A 20,179-nucleotide genomic window follows, 5' to 3' on the forward strand; every position below is an offset into this window, starting at 1 on the left:
TGTTCTTCATAGTGGCCTCTATTGTTTAAATTATCAGGTTGCACAGTGGACTCAACAGCTTATTTACATTTATACTGCATGGAAGATGCCTGTTAAACTAACCAGTTTTAAGTGTTTAAATTAACCAATAACATCATGTATTATCTGTATTTGGATGTGTCTAACAACTATTCATGACACTGAGGAAAAAAGTGTTGGGAATTGTGCGGGTTCGGGCAAATATACCTACACTGTTCACTCTGGGCCTGATCCAAAACTCACTAAAGTCAATGGACATATTGCCATTGATGTCACTGGGCTTTGGATCAGGATGAAGGCTACTTCAGTCTCTACTGAGATCTTGCTCTGGCAATTCTCCCATTGAAGTCTATGAGATTATTCCCTGGTATAATAGAACTCAGAGTCAGGAAGATTTTAATGATATTCAGTCTACATTTTCCATGTCTTAATATTGCCCCATTAATCCTAGTTATATCTTACTATTTTCTTTTCAGGGACCCAATCCTAACCTACTTAGTCAAGCAAAACTCCCGCTGACTTTGATTAAGGAAGTAGCATCTCACTGTGATCTTTACTATATGGAAGCTGCTGTCATGTGCCCCCATGATGTCATGTAGGCAAACCATGCATGGTATTTCTGCTTGTAAAGACTGCAGTATTGAGCCTATGGTAATACTGAAGAGGAGAGAAAGATGAAAAGACTTGTCAGTACAATTTCAAGACATACAGCAATATGAATTTTCAAATAACATTTGATCTTATAAAAACATTCTATCATCTTTCTATTGCACATCCTCACAGCTATATAAAAATCTGTAGTAAAATTACTGTAAGTAGTTTCTTTGATTAAGAACTCAACATTTGTGGTTTAGAATAGCTTTATAATTTGCTGTGGACAAGACAGATAACGTGAGATCTCTTTCTGAACAATCATTTATTATGTATAATTTGGCCTTTCCAGATAGTTGGATTGGAATGTATCCTAAATTACCAGAAGTTAAAAATTTCTTATACATACAAAAAAAGTTCATTTTCTATACATTTGTATTTAAAGCTTAGATTTCATTTAGAATTAAGACATCATATATCTCTGATGGTCTTTATGCATATAAACTTTTGCACACTTATAATTCTATTAGTTTAAAAGGTTAAACCCAGGTAGTAGAATTTCATTAGTTTCTCATCTGTGTGTGATGTGCCGGAGCTATGCTCTGAGAAAAGTATAGAGTCTGTTCCCCTCCATGCAGTCGCTAATCAAAAGAGTAGCAAGACACCACCAAGACAAAATGGTTAACAAGGTACCTATCGCTAATGGGCTAAAACAACATAGCACGTCAGCACACAGCAACACCAAGCGCCTGGACAGATGTCATGGACAGTAATATCTTTGCCAGTTTTTTTAAGTCCTTGGGACAAGAACCCTCTTTTTATTTGTCTTTGTACAACAATGGGTACTTGTCCTGGTTTTGGCTGGGATAGAGTTAATTTTCTTCCTAGTAGCAGGCACAGTGCTGTGTTTTGGATTTAGGATGAGAAGAACGTTGATAACACACTGATGGTTTAGTTGTTGCTCAGTACTGCTTATGCCAGTCAAGGACTTTTCAGCTTCCCATACTCTGCCAGGTGCACAAGAAACTGGGCGGGGGCAGAGCCAGGACAGCTGACCCAAACTGGCCCAAGGGCTATTCCATACCATATGATGCTGTCGTGGTTCAGCCCCAGGCAGCAACTAAGCACCACGCAGCCGCTCACTCACTCCCCCTGCCCCGGTGGGATGGGGGAGAGAATCGGAGGAGTATGAGGGAGAAACACTCCTGGGGTGAGATAAGAACAGTTTAATAATTGAAATAAAATAAAGTACAATAATAATAATAACAATATAATAATAATAATAATAATAATAATAATATACAAAGCAAGTGATGCCCAATGCAATTGCTCACCACCCGCCGACCGATGCCCAGCCAGTTCCCGAGCAGCAATCGCTGCTCCCCGGCCAACCCCCCCAGTTTCTATACTGCCCATGACGTCACATGGTATGGAATGGCCCTACTGATCCCCTACTGATGCTGAGACCCTCACTTGTTCCATTTGCTGGCACCACAGGCCCTGGGGGCACCTACACCCCTGGTCTGACTCTGGTTGCTGGCACCAAATCTACTCACATGGGTCTCACCAGTGGCTGACACCTAGTCCTTGCAGCATGCATGCGCATGCACATGCACACACACAGAGGATATGAAGTGAGATTACACAGAAAGATAGTTAAGAAAGGATTTAATGAGATGTGCTGGGGTTAACCTTGGCTGGTTGCCAGGTGCCCACCAAGCTTGTTCTATCACTCCCCTCCTCATCAGGACATGGAGGGGAGAAAATAAGATGAAAAAACTCATGAGTCGAGATAAAGGCAGTTTCATAAAGAAAAGGAAATGCCTCACATGGAAGCAAAGGAAACAAATAAAAATATTATTTGCTACTTCCCATCAGCAGGCAATATCCAGCCACTTCCTTGGAAGTAAGGCCTCAGTATGCACAGCAGTTGTTTTGGAAGGCAAACGCCTTAATAATGAATGCCCCCCTCCTCCTCTTCCTCCTGTCGCTTAGCTTTTATTGCTGAGCACAATGTCATATGGTATGTGTCCTGGTTTCGGCTGGGATAGAGTTAATTTTCTTCCTAGTAGCAGGCACAGTTCTGTGGTTTGGATTTAGGATGAGAAGAATGTTGATAACACACTGATGGTTTAGTTGTTGCTGAGTACTGCTCATGCCAGTCAAGGACTTTTCAGCTTCCCATGCTCTGCCAGGGGCACAAGAAGCTGGGAGGGGGCACAGCCAGAATAGTTGATCCAAACTGCCCCAAGGGCTATTCCATACCATATGGCATCATGGGCAGTATGGAAACTGGGGGGGTTGGCCGGGGAGCAGCGATCGCTGCTCGGGGACTGTCTGGGTATCGGTCGGCGGGTGGTGAGCAATTGCATTGTGCATCACTTGCTTTGTATATTATCATTATCATCATTATTATATTGTTACTATTATCATTACTATTTTACTTTATTTCAATTATTAAACTGTTCTTATCTCAGCCCAGGAGTGTTTCTCACTCTTACTCCTCCGATTCTCTCCCCCATCCCATCAGGGTAGGAGGAGTGAGTGAGCGGCTGCGTGGTGCTTAGTTGCTGGCTGGGGCTAAACCATGACAGCCTTGTTGAACCTCATGAGATTCACACAGGCCCACCTCTCCAGCTTGTCCAGGTCCCTTTGGATGACATCTCATCCTCCTGGTGTGTCAACTGCACCACTCAGCTTGGTGTCGTCTGCAAACTTGCTGAGGGTGCACTCGATCCCACTGTCTATGTCACTGATGAAGATGTTAAATAGCACCGGTCCCACTACGGACCCCTGAGGGACTCCACTTGTCACCAGTCTCCATGTGGACATCTCTCATAGGAGAGGTGCTCCAGCCCTCGGATCATTTTTGTGGCCTCCTCCGGACCCGCTCCAACACATCCATGTCTTTCTTGTACTGGGGAGCCCAGAGCTGGATGCAGTACTCCAGGTGAGGTATCACAAGAGCAGAGTAGAGGGGGAGGATCACCTTCCTCGACCTGCTGGCGAAGTTTCTTTTGATGCAGCCCAGGATACAGTTGGCTTTCTGGGCTGCGAGTGCAAATTGCTGGCTCATGTCTAGCTTATTAACCAACACCCCCAAGTCCTTCTCCTCAGGGCTGCTCCCAATCCATTCTTCGCCCAGCCTGTATTTCTGCTTGGGGTTGCCCCGTCCCAGGTGCAGGACCTTGCACTTGGCCTTGTTCAACTTCATGAACTTCTCATGGGCCCACCTCTCAAGCCTGTCAAGGTCCCTCTGGATGGCATCCCTTCCCTCCGGCATGTCAACTGCACCACAGCTTGGTATCATCGGCAAACTTCCTGAGGGTGCACTCAATCCCACTGACCATGTCCCCAACAAAGATGTTAAACGGCTGCGATCCCAACATGGACCCCTGAAGAATGCTACTCGTCACTGGTCTCTACCTGGACACTGAGCCATTGATTGCAACTCGTTGAGTGCAACCATCCAGCCAATTCCTTATCCACTGAATAGTCCATCCATCAAATCCATGTCTCTTCAATTTAGAGACAAGGGAGTCATGCGGGACAGTGTGTCCTGGTTTTGGCTGGGATAGAGTTAATTTTCTTCCTAGTAGCAGGCATAGTGCTGTGGTTTGGATTTAGGATGAGAAGAATGCTGATAACACGCTGATGGTTTAGTTGTTGCTCAGTACTGCTTATGCCAGTCAAGGACTTTTCAGCTTCCCATGCTCTGCCAGGGGCACAAGAAGCTGGGAGGGGGCACAGCCAGGACACTGACCCAAACTGGCCAAAGGGCTATTCCATACCATGTGCCGTCATGGGCAGTATAGAAACTGGGGGGGGTTGGCCAGGGAGCAGCGATTGCTGCTTGGGGACTGGCTGGGTATTGGTCAGCGGGTGGTGAGCAATTGCATTGTGCATCACTTGCTTTGTATATTATTATTACTATTATTATTATATTGTTATTATTACTACTACTCTTTTACTTTATTTCAATTATTAAATTGTTCTTATCTCAATCCATGAGTTTTCTCATTTTTACCCTTCTGATTCTCTCCCCCATCCCACTGGGGCAGGGGGAGTGAGTGAGCGGCTGCGTGGTTCTTAGTTGCTGGCTAGGGTTAAACCACGACACAGTGTGAAATGCTTTGCACAAGTCCAGGTAGATGACGTCAGTCACTCTTCCTTTATCCACCAATGCTGTAACCCCATCATAGAAGGCCACCAAATTTGTCAGGCACGATTTGCTCTTAGTGAAGCCATGTTGGCTGTCACAAATCACCTCTCTGTTTTCCATGTGCCTTAGCATAGTTTCCAGGAGGATCTGCTCCATGATCTTGCCAGGCACAGAGGTGAGACTGACCAGCCTGTAGTTCCTCAGTTCTTCCTTTTCTCCCTTTTTAAAAATGGGTGTCTCATGTCACCTGTCCCTGCCCTCCCTTTAATACTGACCCATAAGCTCTCGGTCGGCTCCTCATCCATCCCCAGGCAGAGCTCCATGCACTCCAGCTGGTCATTGACATAGAGGGCAACACCCCCTCCTCGTCTCCCCTGCCTGTCCTTCCTAAAGAGCCTGTATCCTTCCATTCCAACACTCCAGTCATAGGAGCCATCCCACCATGTCTCCGTGATGCCAATAAGATCATAGCCCTGCAGGCATGCGCATGTCTCTAACTCCTCTTGTTTATTCCCCATGCTATGTACGTTTGCATAGAGGCATTTAAGTTGGGCTCCAACGAAGCTGACTTACTGGCTGGAGTGGCTGGAATTCCTTTGTGCTGCTCTTCAGGTGCTGTCCTGCTGACCTATGATCCTTCTCCAGGCTCTGGGCATCTATTGCTGGCACTGGCATCAAACTGGTAGGAGTGGGATGGATTGAGGTTCCCCTCCCCTGGCAACTTTAGTTTAAAGCCCTCTTCACCAGCTTGGCAAGCCTGTGAGCGAAGATGCTCTTCCCCTTCTCTGACAGATGGACCCCATCAGCCCCCAGTAGACCAAGTTTCTCAAAGCCTTTGAACTTATTGTGCAGACAGAAGGATAAAGTTTTGCTGTAAGCATCATTAAACTATTTGTAGTACTGAGAAATGTCAGCTTCTTGGGCTTAGCTGAATTAAAAGTGCACTGTCTCTACTGAAGAGGATGAAGATACTGCAGGTAAACAGGACACTATTTCTACTGTACTGTACTTTCATATAATTACTATTCACCCTAAGAAGTTAATCACCAAAGAAGAACTCCCAGAGACAAAAGAAGTTGCTAACCTTGTCAGCATCAGGGAATCGGAGATGTTGAAACATGACTCCTTATATCTGGAAGTGGTTATTACAGAAGCTAGTGGATGATCTAATGCACAATCTTAGTATTATGGGCCAACAGCTCCCCTTGCAGTACAAAACTGTAATTGTTCCTACAAGTATAAATATGTTTTAAAACACTTCCTGGGAACCTTTCACAATGGAAAACAAGGATTTTTTTTTTTTTTTAATAATTCCTAAAGTCACTGGTTCTCTTTAACATTTAACATTCTCTGACTCTTGAAGAGAGAAGGATACAAAATGCTGGCAATCAGTACTTTTCCAAGAACATATTCAGCTAGTAGTCTCTGATTTTAATTCTGGGTAGTTTACTTTTTATAGGAAAAATTCTATCATCATTGCAAATTATTTGCCTACTGTCTGTACAGTGCTGTCTGAAGGTCCCAACATGAGGTTTTCAGGAACATGCAGATCACAGTCACTCACAATCACTTGAGATATTTGAGCAAAGTATCTTTTGTCTTGTCCTGAACCTAATATGAAGAAAACTCTGGGTAATGCCCTTAGATTTTTGTCTTTTCATTAGAAAGTTAATAGTCTTCCTGTGATAGCCTCCTCATGTTTCTTGAACAACTAGTAATATTCACTGCATCCCTTATCTGAAATAGGTGGGGAAAAATCTTCCTCTGAAAACTACATCAATTTCACAGTCTCAATTCCTACTATTGTTTGTAGATTAAGTAACAGAATTGGTTCTTCCCAAGCCTCTTGTGAGCTTTTCATGGTTTTCCTTGAATCCTGTCCATACTGATCCTCATGTTAATTAGAGCATGTTGCAAGAGGTGAAGGTGAGCTATAATCCTTCCAGCCTTTCCACATCCCTGCCCTGTCTTGTCTTTCCCAACAGTAGGGCACAGAGTTGGAATTCTAAACTGCTTCCTCTCTGGCAGTATGTTAAGTGGCCATTACGCCTCAAGGCATAACATTACAGATCAGTTCTTGCAAAAAAACCCAAAAGTTGTATTGTATCTTTATCCCTGCTTCTAACTTTTCTGGAATTCATCTTTAGACCCCCTCCCTTTTTTTTTTTTTTTTTGTCAGAGGAAGTTTGATATGTAAGGTACTTGTCACGAACGCAGATTTGTGAATCCTGCTGACTATGCTAATTTGTCATGAATGAGTGACTTCACGCAGTTTGATTTAGTAGCAGTTTAGAATTTACTTGTGGCAAATCTCAGGATTTGATTGTGATATTTTAATAGCACTCAATCATCAGTGATTAACAAAGTGATTAGACAAAATTGATCAAAGCAGCGACTCAGTTAAAGATTCAAAGATGGCAAGGTTCACTCTATTACTACATGGAAGTGCATAAAGGGAAATTAAGTTACACTGAGTTGGAATGAGTCACAGAGAGATTGTGTATATAGGGGATAAGGAGGACCCTGCCGTTGAGTCACGAGGTTCAGAATAGACCCCCTTGCTTTCTAAACTCCTTCTCAGAGAGGAGTCTGGGTGCGGCTGGGTCCAATCTTAGTCTCAGACTTGGTCAACGGTTTATATGGATAAGGATAATATGTATATATCTAGCAGCAGTATAAGACTCACTTTATAATTAAATCATACATCTACAGACTACTTAAATTGATTTACACATGCATACACAGAGACATGAATATATATTTACATACATATATTTAAAGGTATACCTGTTAAAAATTCCCCTCGAGTTCAGTGAAATATTCACATCTAATGCCTTGGCATTTCTCAATGGGTGAGGGTTGAGCCTCAAGGGGCGAGGGGTTTCAGCCCAGGCTCCGCTGTCAGTCTTCGGCAATGGACCTCCGATTTTAGCAAACTTTGAGAGGTTGCTGGCTCTGAGAGGAGTCTCGCTCAGAGGGAGGTGCTGGTGCAGCCTGCTGCAGTCCAGGAGAGCTCAAAGGGCCTCACTTAGGACTGCTGTTTATAGGATTGTGAGACGATTGGCTTTAGTCATTGTAAATCTCCATCAGAGACACAATCCGGGTCGGTAATTACTGGAATTCCAGTAACGATGATACTGCTCCACTTGGTTATGTTTCAAGGCTGTCAGGGGATAACTGATTGTTCTCACTCCCTGCCTCAGCCATAATATGGAGTTTCTGATAAGGACAAGGCCGCTCTCCACTTCAGCCATGTAGGAGTTTCAGGTACAATTAAGGGGCGCCTAACTGACCAACTCACTACACAAAGGCTGTGGTCTGGCAGGAATTCCTGAGGTCATAAAGCAGTCGAAGAGAGAAAAGTTGGGGGGGGATGCACCACCACAGTACTGCAACATAAGGGTTTGAAATTCTAATTGCAACAGATCTAAAACATTTATAAAGACATCCAAACTTTTTGGTAGACTCTGGGGATTGATTTACAGGGAAGACCTTGTTCTGTGCAAGGACAAATACTTCAGCTAAAAATCATTATTAAATGTGATTAAATGTGTCCTCAGTACAAGAACGACATGGACCTGTTGGAGCGGGTCCAGAGGAGGGCCACCAAAATGATCTGAGGGCTGGAGCACCTCTCCTACGAGGCCAGGCTGAGAGAGTTGGGGTTGTTCAGTCTGGAGAAGAGAAGGCTGCGAGGAGACCTTATTGCAGCCTTTCAGTACTTAAAGGGGGCCTACAGGAAGGATGGGGAGAATCTTTTTAGCAAGGCCTGTTGTGACAGGACAAGGAATAATGGATTTAAACTAAAGAAGAATAGATTTAGAGTGGATATAAAGAATGAGGGTGGTGAAGCACTGGAACAGGTTGCCCAGAGAGGTAGTGGAGGCCCCATCCCTAGAAACATTCAAGGTCAGATTGGACGGGGCTCTGAGCAATCTGATCTGGTTAAAGCTGTCCCTGCTCACTGCAGGGGGGTTGGGCTGGATGACCTCTAAAGGTCCCTTCCAACCCAAAGCATTCTATCATTCTATGATTCTATGATTAAAGGTTAGTCCCACACTGTGGTGAGCCCAGAGACAGACTACAAAAACAGGTTGTAGTAAGGTAAAATTGTACCAACAGTCCAATCTTTCAGAGGTGCAAAGTTTTGTATTTTTTGCTATCGGGTTTGATGTAATGCTGTACACAGAAATCTGAGGTGCCTTCTCATGGGTAGATCCATTGATCATCCAGCATCCTATTTTAATTTCTTTCCCTGACATTCCCTGAAGTCAGGGAACTTTATAATCAGCTTCATCTTCATCCCAGCTCCATTTGTTTTCCAAGTATACCTCAGTTCTGTGCATGACCACAGTGGAACGATGCAATTCTCCCTTACTAGAATGTATTCCCATACTCCCGGTATACATAACACGAGCTTGAGACCATGGTCACTCTAGGGTTCTTTGACCACAGGCTAAGAGGAGCAGCACTGTTAGGGTTTGGAATAGTAACATGAACACAGCATTTCTGTTTGCCATCCTGCAGGGTTCTGTAAGAGAAAAAGACAGACTTGTTTCGGTGGGAGAGTCCTAGCAGGTTACCCTGTTAAAAAGAAGGAAAAATCCATTGTGCACTAATTCTGTGTTTTGCACCACTGCTATCGATAACTTCCCAGGCAAGTAGGCCACAAGGTTTAGTTAAAGTCATCGGCAAAATACCGATGGATGGTAGATTGACTATCACAGGCTGTCCTGGCTGTAATGTTGTCGGATATTCTCTTTTCCCAGCAAGTGGAGTGCTAAGCTCAGTTTTTACAAAGAATGCCCAGCTTACAGGGCTTCCAGTAGGCCCGTATCGATTATTTAAATGATGGAATACTTTGGGAAGTCTCATATCCTATTGAGCCTCATGTGGTTTGAGATTCTTTTTCAATAAGCCATTAGCTCTTTCTACCATTCCATTTGATTGAGGGTAATATGAGGTGTGGAATACCCATTTAATTCCCTCTTGTTTTTCCAAATCTTGCACTTCCTTACACAAAAAGTGTGAGCCATTATCACTTTGGATAACATCAGGAGTAGGTCGATTTAAGAACCAAAATGATAGCCTTTGCACTGTATTTCGCCCATCAGCTTTCCAACATTTAGTCACCACAAGCAAGCCGGAGACTACTTCCACTCCTGTGAGAATGTATTGATATCCCACAGAGGATTTGAATGGTCCAATATAATCAATTGGCCAAGCAGACCATAAAGTTTTCCCTTCATTGATATGTAGCGGTGGTGCTTTAGCAGGATGATCTGCTTGTAATTTCAGTCTACACTGGGGACATTCTGTAAGAACAGTTTCACAAGTTTTTCTGTTTATAGGCCAGCCTTTACTCTGTGCAGCAAAGTGTTTTTTTACCTGTGTGACCTAGATTTTGATGTAACCATTCTCCCAATCGATAACACTCAGGATTTAAGGTGTGTCGTGGTCCAGTAAACCCGGTTGTCCCTTTCCTCCATTTTCCTAATTTTAGTTAGCTCATCTACCTTTTGATTCCACTTTGTGGCTGGTTGATTATCCTTAGCATGAGCTTTTACCCATGTCATCTTGAAGGGTGTTTTCCTGGCTATATCTAGTAATAATTGCCAAACTTTGTTTCTCCAAACTGAGGATCTATTTATTTCCCAATTCAAGGTTTCCCACTGACAGAGCCACTGTGTGGCACCGGCCCACACAGCATAAGAGTCTACATATATGATTTTTGCTGCATTCTGTGCTGCCAAAACAACTGCTCTTATTTCTCCTACTTGTGCACTGCCTTCACCTTCCTCTATTATTTGTTTGCCGGTGATAATATCTAATGCAACGGCCTTATATTGCCATACTGTCCTGGTTTCGGCTGGGATAGAGTTAATTTTCTTCCTAGTAGCAGGCACAGTGCTGTGGTTTGGATTTAGGATGAGAAGAATGCTGATAACACACTGATGGTTTAGTTGTTGCTCAGTACTGCTTATGCCAATCAAGGACTTTTCAGCTTCCCATGCTCTGCCAGGTGCACAAGAAGCTGGGAGGGGGCACAGCCAGGAGAGCTGATCCAAACTGACCAAAGGGCTATTCCATACCATATGATGTCATGGGCAGTATGGAAACTGGGGGGGGTTGGCCGGGGAGCAGCGATCGCTGCTCTGGAACTGGCTGGGTATCGGTCGGCAGGTGGTGAGCAATTGCATTGTGCATCACTTGCTTTGGATATTATTATTTTTATTATATTGTTACTATTATCATTACTATTTTACTTTATTTCAATTATTAAACTGTTCTTATCTCAACCCAGGAGTGTTTCTCACTCTTACTCCTCCGATTCTCTCCCCCATCCCATTGGGTTAGTGGGAGTGAGTGAGCGGCTGCGTGGTGCTGAGCTGCTGGCTGGGGCTAAACCAAGACAACCTTTTACCCTTTTTGCTGAAGCATCTGTTCTCCATTTCTCTTAACTATGGAAAATATCGCAAGCATCCATCATGCTACAGTAAATACAGGGGGAGCATGAGTAGCATTTGGTTACGGCAATCTAGACTTCTAGTTCCTTTACAAGTTACAATTTTTGTCCACTGATGACATGTGGTGATGGGTTAAATGATTTCTTGTGTGTCCCAGCCTTAACAATTCTGAAGGGCCTATATCATGAATCAGTGCATCATTAGGTATGGCTTCTGCAGTGGAAGGGGGCTGGGACACACACACACACACAGAGTTTACTGCCTTATGCTCTTAAATAACCTTTCCGTGTTTTCCTTTGTCTTATACCTAGATTGTAAAAATTTTGGGGAGAATGTTCCTTTTTTGGTGTTAGTATAGCACCTATAGGTGGACTATTATAAATGCTCAAGATTTAAAAATAATAATAATTTTGTCTGAGAGGCAGCAAGATTAGATCTCCCTGTCTCTTAGATCTACTGTGACCTTTTGCTACTCATTTAATCTTTTTATTTTAAAGAGAGGCAATGAATTCCAGTTTTATAAAATATCCCTGAACTCTACAAAGAGATCTAATACTTTTCAAGAGTACAGGATAACTATACTTTTTCTTTGGACACTAAATAGTTCCTCTGTCAGATAACTATGTAAGGTGGTTTTTTTAAGGTCTCAAGTATTAATATATTACTCCCTCCTTCTTACTGATCTGTTTGGCAGCTGTACGTAGATACTGTTAGACAGAGGTTGGTATTAACTGAAAGAATACTATACAATCTGGAACTTAATTAGGCTCAATCTTTTTTAGAACAAACAGGCTCCAGTCTAGTGTAGCTGGAATTTTATCTTCAGTCATCTTGTCAGTCACAAAACTGTTCCCATAGGAACAGAAACTAAATATCTTACTGCTAGGTCAGACCAAAAAATCCTTTATATTTCTCTGGGAGTCTTAAATTCATCAGAAATCAAAACACCTCCTCAAGCAAGAAAGTTAGAAGGAGGAGAAATGGACATACATTTTAATGTATATTTTGGAAAACAGCCTTCCTCAAATTGAAAATGGTCACTGGCGATGTTCAAAACAGCATTTATCCATGGCATTCAAATGACAGCTGTTCTAGGTTCTAGTGTGAAGACAAGCAATGGCACCTGACACAAATCATCAAGTTCAGGTCCTGAAGGGATTATTAAACCATCTAATTTGATGTCTGTCCTACTCAGCCTATAGAACTTCACCCAGTTGCTTTCATATTAAGTGTAAATTAAGTCTGACTAGCTTGAATTAAGGAAATCTTCTTGATTTGAAAACATCCATTTCTTTTAGTTCATTACATCTGTTACCTGTTATCATTTAACTGTTGCATTACTGACTTGAATGGATCTTTAATTTTGAGTAAGACCTCTTGACTTTCTTTGTTAGATTTTAAAAAAAAAAAAAAAAAAAACAACTAGTAAATAGTATCTTACTTTTTTGTGTCTTCTCCAAGATCTCTATACCATAATCAAACTACTTGGAAAAAATGAAGTTTTTCATCAAGATGCACAAGGTTTTTTCACACCTTGAATAATTTTTATTCTCTGCATTGTTGTGACTAACTAAACCCCTAGAGGTGGAATGTGACTCACTGAATAAACCCTTTGTCCTGGTTTCAGCTGGGATAGAGTTAATTTTCTTCCTAGTAGCAGGCACAGTGCTGTGGTTTGGATTTAGTAGGAGAAGAATGTTGATAACACACTGATGGTTTAGTTGTTGCTCAGTACTGCTTATGCCAGTCAAGGGCTTTTCAGCTTCCCATGTCTGCCAGGTGCACAAGAAACTGGGAGGGGGCACAGCCAGAACAGTTGATCCAAACTGCCCCAAGGGCTATTCCATACCATATGACGTCATGCTCAGTATAGAAACTGGGGGGGTTGGCCGGGGAGCAGCGATCGCTGCTCTGGAACTGTCTGGGTATCGGTCGGCGGGTGGTGAGCAATTGCATTGTGCATCACTTGCTTTGGATATTCTTTTATCATTATTATTATTATTATTACTTTCCCTTCCTCTGCTGCCCTATTAAACTGCCTTTATCTCAACCCATGGGTTTTACTTTTTTTTTTCTGATTCTCTCCCCCATCCCTCTGGAGGGGGGGAAGGTGAGTGAGCGACTGTGTGGTGCATAGTTGCTGACTGGGGTTAAACCATGACACCCTTACAGTGGAAGAAGGCTCAGTGGAGATGGGCAAGGGTGATCTGCCCATGAAGCTCAGGGAATAATGCTGTGTGTGACTGACCACAGCTGTTGTTGTAAAGAAGCTGACTTTATCTCAACACAAAGGGGACCAAAGGGTGGCCTTTGTTTTAGATAAACAGCTCTCAACAGTTGAATGGATCAACTGGTGGTGTAAATGTCTCCCTGAGATAGCCAGACCAGCATGGGGGGAGCGATACGTGGCTCAGCCCAACAGAGTATAAAAAGTAGACAACTAACAAAAGAATTTCTGAGAGCGCAACAGGTTTTAGCTGGTTTCAACCCATGTATTCCCTCCCAGCGACTGGGGGCACCCAGCGTTGTGACAGTGAGCATATTCTAGACACCGGTAATGGGAATCACATTGGTATTGTGATTGAACTGTGTATTGCAATTGCTGTATTTTGCTAAGTTTAACTTACATTTGTATTGTGTTATGAAATGTATTTGTATCACTCTAAATCAGAAATCCCGTGTAATACCAACTGTCTTCAAATAAGTACATTTCATATTATACTTCACGCATGGAACATCTAAAAGAACCTGGTCAAAGTGTCCAGACTTTCAACATCAATTTAAACTGGATGCCAGAACTAACATAATATTGAATTACACAACAGAACATTTATCATGTCGTGGTTTAACCCCAGCCAGCAACTCAGTACAACACAGCTGCTCGCTCGCTTCCCCTACAACGGGATGGGGGACAGAATCAGAAGGGTAAAAGTGAGAAAACTCGTGGGTTGAGATAAAGGCAGTCTAACAGGGAAAACAAAAGCCGCGCACGCAAGAAAAGCAAAGCAAGGAATTCATTCACTGCTTCCCATGGGCAGGCAGGTGTTCAGCCACCTCCAGGAAAGCAGGGCTCCATCACGCATAACAGTGACTTGGGAAGACAAACGCCATCACTCTGAATGTCCCCCCTTCCTCCTTCTTCCCCCAGCTCTATGTGCTGAGCATGACGTCATATGGTGTGGGACATCCCTTGGGTCAGTTGGGGTCAGCTGTCCCGGCTGTGTCCCCTCCCAACTCCTTGTGCCCCCCAGCCTGCTCGCTGGTGGGGTGGGGTGAGGAGCAGAAAAGGCCTTGACTGTGTAAGCCCTGCTCAGCAATAGCTAAAAATGTTTGAGATAATAACAGATTAAGCAGAGTTTATTAAGGAATTTGTATTTTTTAAGAATTGTGGGTCATGATTTTGATTCATCTGTTCTTGATCTTAGTTCATCTGATCTGCACCATACTCCTTTTTTTGCTGTACATGTGAAAGATTGGTGTTGGTTTTTGCAGTTTCCTGTGCTCTGCAGTGATTAGTGATGTTTTGCCTGGGAGATTTGTTATTAAAACACTGACCTCGAGATTTATCTGGTATTTGGGTTTTGTACTGAAACCATTAATGTACTTCGGGTACCACCCCATGGAGACAATTAGCAATTATACTACCTCTTCTGAGAGGTTTTTTATGGAGGAAATACAGAATGGCACCTTCGCTAACTTCTTCTATGATGTTTCCTCCTTCATTACAATAACTTTTCAGTATCTTGAACATCCCTGGGCAGTTAAGATACATCTATTAATATTTCTTGGGAATATGGTTTCGGCTTTGTCGAAGGTTAATAAGCAATTTAAGAATATCATCCAGAGATTGCCCCAAGGCTGGGGAGTTATGAGTGGCAGGGTGTGTGGGATTGTATGGGCAAGTACCTAGGGCAGTGGGCACCTCCCATGTTTTGGAACTTCACCCCTGAACAAGTGCAGAATCCTGAAAAATTAGTCAAGTATTTGGAAGAAGTATGTTGTCACGCTGGCAACTCCAGAGAGACACAACTCATTGCAACGTGCTGGGGCCTGGCCTGTGCCTACTGGGCCCTGTTCAACACTAATCAGCACCCTCAAGGGGAAGAGAAGGTCTCTGGATCTGACAGCAAAGCGACAGGCACTGCGGCTACTCCAACCCCTGTGACAGGCACTGCAGCTACTCCAGGCAACCAACCCGTGCCGGTATCAGTCTCCCCCATACAAAAGAAAAAATCTTGGAAGTGAAAGTCGGCTTGTTTAGAAAGGGATGATATAAAAACAGGGCCATCACAAGGAGAGGAGGAGGAAGAGGAAGAACTCGTCAGTGAGATGGAAACCACCCCATCCTTATCCTTGAGTGAGCTGCGAGATATGCGAAAAGATTTCAGTCGTCGTCCAAGCGAGCACATCATCACCTGGCTGCTCCGATGCTGGGATAATGGGGCCAGTAGCCCAGAATTAGAGGGTAAGGAAGCCAAGCAGCTGGAATCCCTTTCTAGGGAAGGCGGCGTTGACAAAGAGATTGGAAAAGGAGCACAAGCCCTCAGCCTGTGGAGGCGACTCCTGTCAGGCATGAAGGAAAGGTATCCCTTCAAGGAAGATGTTATATGTCACCCAGGGAAGTGGACCACCACAGAGAGAGAGGTATCCAGTACCTGAGGGAATTAGGCATGATGGAGGTGATTTATGCTGACCTGAACAACTAGCAGCTATCCAGAGATCCAGATGAAGTCCAGTGCACACAAACCATGTGGCGGAAGCTGGTACGGAGAGCACCAGTGTTGTATGCCAACTCATTGGCAATACTGGTGTGGAAAGATGAAGAGGCACCAACAGTGGATGAAGTGGATAGCCAACTCCGGGAATACAAACAAAAATCTCTCTTCCTCCTTCATCTTGGCTGTGGAGAAACTGTCCCAGGAGGTCCAGCTACTCAAAGAGAATAGGTCCTCTCCACCTACATGGACCTATATCTCAGCTATTAGGAGTCAGCATTCTGCTCAAGAAAGAGGATATAGGGGGCACCCTGTGGTTTTACCTGCGTGACCAGGGAGAAGACATGAGGAAGTGGGATGGTGTCCTGGTTTCGGCTGGGATAGAGTTAATTTTCTTCCTAGCAGCAGGCATAGTGCTGTGGTTTGGATTTAGTAGGAGAAGAATGTTGATAACATGCTGATGTTTTTAGTTGTTGCTGAGTACTGCTTATGCTAGTCAAGGACTTTTTCAGCTTCCCATGCTCTGCCAGGCGCACAAGAAACTGGGAGGGGGCACAGCCAGAATAGTTGATCCAAACTGACCAAAGGGCTATTCCATACCATATGACGTCATGCTCAGTATATAACCTGGGGGGGGTTGGCCGGGGAGCAGCGACCGCTGCTCGGGAACTGTCTGGGTATCGGTCGTCGGGTGGTGAGCAATTGCATTGTGCATCACTTGCTTTGTATTTTATTATTACTATTATTATTATATTGTTATTATTATTATATTACTTTATTTTATTTCAATTATTAAACTGTTCTTATCTCAACCCAGGAGTGTTTCTCACTCTTACTCCTCCGATTCTCTCCCCCATCCCATCAGGGTAGGGGGAGTGAGCGAGCGGCTGCGTGGTGCTTAGTTGCTGGCTGGGACTAAACCACGACAGTCCTTTTTGGCGCCCAACGTGGGGCACGAAGGGTTTGAGATAAGAACAGATTAACTAGAGTGTATTAAGGAATCTGTTAACAGTTGCCGGTCATGATATTAGTTCATCTGATCTGTACCATGTTCTTTTCTTGGCTGTGCATGTTAAAGCTTGGTGTTGGTCTGTGCATTGCGCTATGCTCTGTAGTGATTAAGGATGTTTTGATTGGGAGGTTCCTTATCAAAATCCTGACCTTGAGCATGGTTTTGTATCTGGGTTTTATACACAAGTCATTACTGTACTTCGGGTACCACCTCATGGAGAGAGTTAGCAATTATACCTTTCCCTCGGAGATGTTTGTTGTGGAGGAACTACAGAATGGCACCTTCATTACCTTATTCTATAATGCTTCCTCCCTCATTACAGAAAGTTTTCAGTATTTTGAACATCCCTGGGCAGTTAAGATACTTCTATTGATACTTCTTGGGAATATTGTTTTGGTTTTGACAAAGGTTAGTAAGCAATTTAAGAATATCATCCAGAGATCAGCCCCAAGGCTGGAGAGTTATGAGTGGCAGGGTGTGTGGGATCGTATGCGCAAGTACCTAGGGCAGTGGGGACCTCCAGTGTTTTGGAACTTCACCCCTGAACAAGTGCAGAATCCTGAAGAACTAGTAAAGTATTTGGAAGAAGTATGTTCTCACCCTGGCAACTCCAAAGAGACACAACTCATTGCAACATGCTGGGGACTGGCCCATGCTTATAGAGCCCTGTTCAACACTATTCAGTACCCTCAAGGGAAAGAGAGGGTCTCTGGATCTGATGACAAAACAACAGGCACTGTGGCTACTCCAACCACAGCCATGAGCACTGTGGCTACTCCAACCACAGCCACAAGCACTGCAGCTACTCCAACACCCACCACAGGCACTGCGGCTACTCCAACACCCACCACAGGTACTGCAGCCACTCCAACCCCAGTGGCAGGCACTGCGGCTAAACCAGAGAACCAACCTGCGCCGGTATCAGTTGCCCCTATACAGAAGAAAAAATACACGAGGAAATCGGTTCGTTTAGTAAGGGATGAAGATGAATCAGGGCCATCACGAGAACCAGAGGAGGAAGAACCCATAAATGAGATGGTGACCACCCGATCCCTATCCCTGAGTGAGCTGCGAGATATGCGAAAAGATTTCGGTCGTCATCCAGGTGAGCACATCATCACCTGGCTGCTCCGATGCTGGGATAACGGGGCCAGTAGCCTGGATTTAGAGGGTAGGGAAGCCAAGCAGCTGGGATCCCTTTCCAGGGAAGGGGGCATTGACAAAGCAATTGGAAAAGGGGCAAAACCGCTCAGCCTCTGGAGGCGACTTCTGTCAAGCGTGAAGGAAAGGTATCCCTTCAAGGAGGATGTTTTATACCGCCCAAGCAAATGGACCACCGTAGAGAAAGGTATGCAGTACCTGAGGGAATTAGGCGTGCTGGAGGTGATTTACAGTGACCTGAATGATGAACAGTTAACCAAAGACCCAGATGAAGTCAGGTGCACACAATCCATGTGGCGGAAGGTGGTACGGAGCGCACCAGCATCGTATTCCAACTCGTTGGTAATACTAGCCTGGAAAGACGACGAGGCACCAACGGTGGATGAAGTGGCTAGACAACTCCGGGACTACGAAGAAAAGCTCTCTTCCTCCCTACGGGCCTGTGTCTCGGCTGTGGAAAAACTGTCTGAAAAAATGTGCCAAGAGTTCCAACAACTCAGAGAGGATCTGTCCTACTCCCCACCTGCACGGACCAGTGTCTCAGCCATTAGGAGTCAACGTCCCTATGCTCAAGAGAGAGGATGGAGAGGATACACACCACGGGGCACCCTGTGGTTTTACCTGCGTGATTATGGAGAGGACATGAGAAAGTGGGATGGAAAACCCACCTCAACCTTAGAGGCACGGGTGCGTGAATTGCAAGGAAAAACTATTAGAAAAGGCGGTTCTCCCAGGAAAATTGCAGCTCCAGTTTCCAGTGAGCAGTTCCCGAGACAGAGTAAGAGGGCTAATTTTACTTCCGACCTTGATCAGGGGACTTTTGATTCACATTTACAGGAAGTGAACAGCGAATACTGTGACCAGTGTTAGAGGGGCCCTGCCTCCAGCCAGGTGGAGGAAAGGGACAACCGGGTTTACTGGACTGTGTGGATTCGATGGCCTGGCCCATCAGACCCACAGGAGTAGAAGGCTCTAGTGGACACTGGTGCACAGTGCACGCTAATGCCATCAAACTATAGAGGGGCAAAACCCATTTGTATTTCTGGAGTGACAGGGGGATCCCAACAGCTAACTGTACTGGAAGCTGAAGTGAGCCTAACTGGGAATGAGTGGCAAAAGCACCCCATTGTGACTGGCCCAGACGCTCCGTGCATCCTTGGCATAGACTGCCTCAGGAGAGGGTATTTCAAGGACCCAAAAGGGTACCGGTGGGCTTTTGGTATAGCTGCTTTGGAGACAGAGGAAATTAAACAGTTGTCCACCTTGCCCGGTCTCTCACAGGACCCTTCGATTGTAGGGTTGCTGAAGGTTGAGGAACAACAGGTGCCGATTGCTACCACAACTGTGCACAGGCGGCAATATCGCACCAACCGAGACTCCCTGATTCCCATCCATAACCTGATTCGTCAACTGGAGAGCCAGGGAGTGATCAGCAAGACTCGCTCACCCTTTAACAGTCCCATATGGCCAGTGCGAAAGTCTAATGGGGAGTGGAGACTAACAGTGGACTATCGTGGCCTGAACGAAGTTACACCGCCGCTGAGTGCTGCCGTGCCAGACATGCTAGAACTTCAATATGAACTGGAGTCAAAGGCAGCTAAGTGGTATGCCACAATTGATATTGCTAATGCATTTTTCTCCATCCCTTTGGCAGCAGAGTGCAGGCCCCAGTTTGCTTTTACCTGGAGGGGGGTTCAGTACACCTGGAACCGACTGCCCCAGGGGTGGAAGCACAGCCCCACCATTTGCCATGGACTGATCCAGACAGCACTGGAACAGGGTGAAGCTCCAGAACATCTGCAGTACATTGATGCCATCATTGTGTGGGGCAACACAGCAGAAGAAGTTTTTGAGAAGGGAAAGAAAATAGTCCAAATCCTTCTGAAGGCTGGTTTTGCCATAAAACAGAGTAAGGTCAAGGGGCCTGCACAGGAGATCCAGTTTTTAGGAATAAAATGGCAAGATGGACGTCGTCAGATCCCAATGGATGTGATCAACAAAATAACAGCTATGTCCCCACCAACTAGCAAAAAGGAAACACAAGCTTTCTTAG

This window comes from Pelecanus crispus, chromosome W (genome assembly GCF_030463565.1).
Source record: "Pelecanus crispus isolate bPelCri1 chromosome W, bPelCri1.pri, whole genome shotgun sequence".
NCBI lineage: Eukaryota > Metazoa > Chordata > Aves > Pelecaniformes > Pelecanidae > Pelecanus > Pelecanus crispus.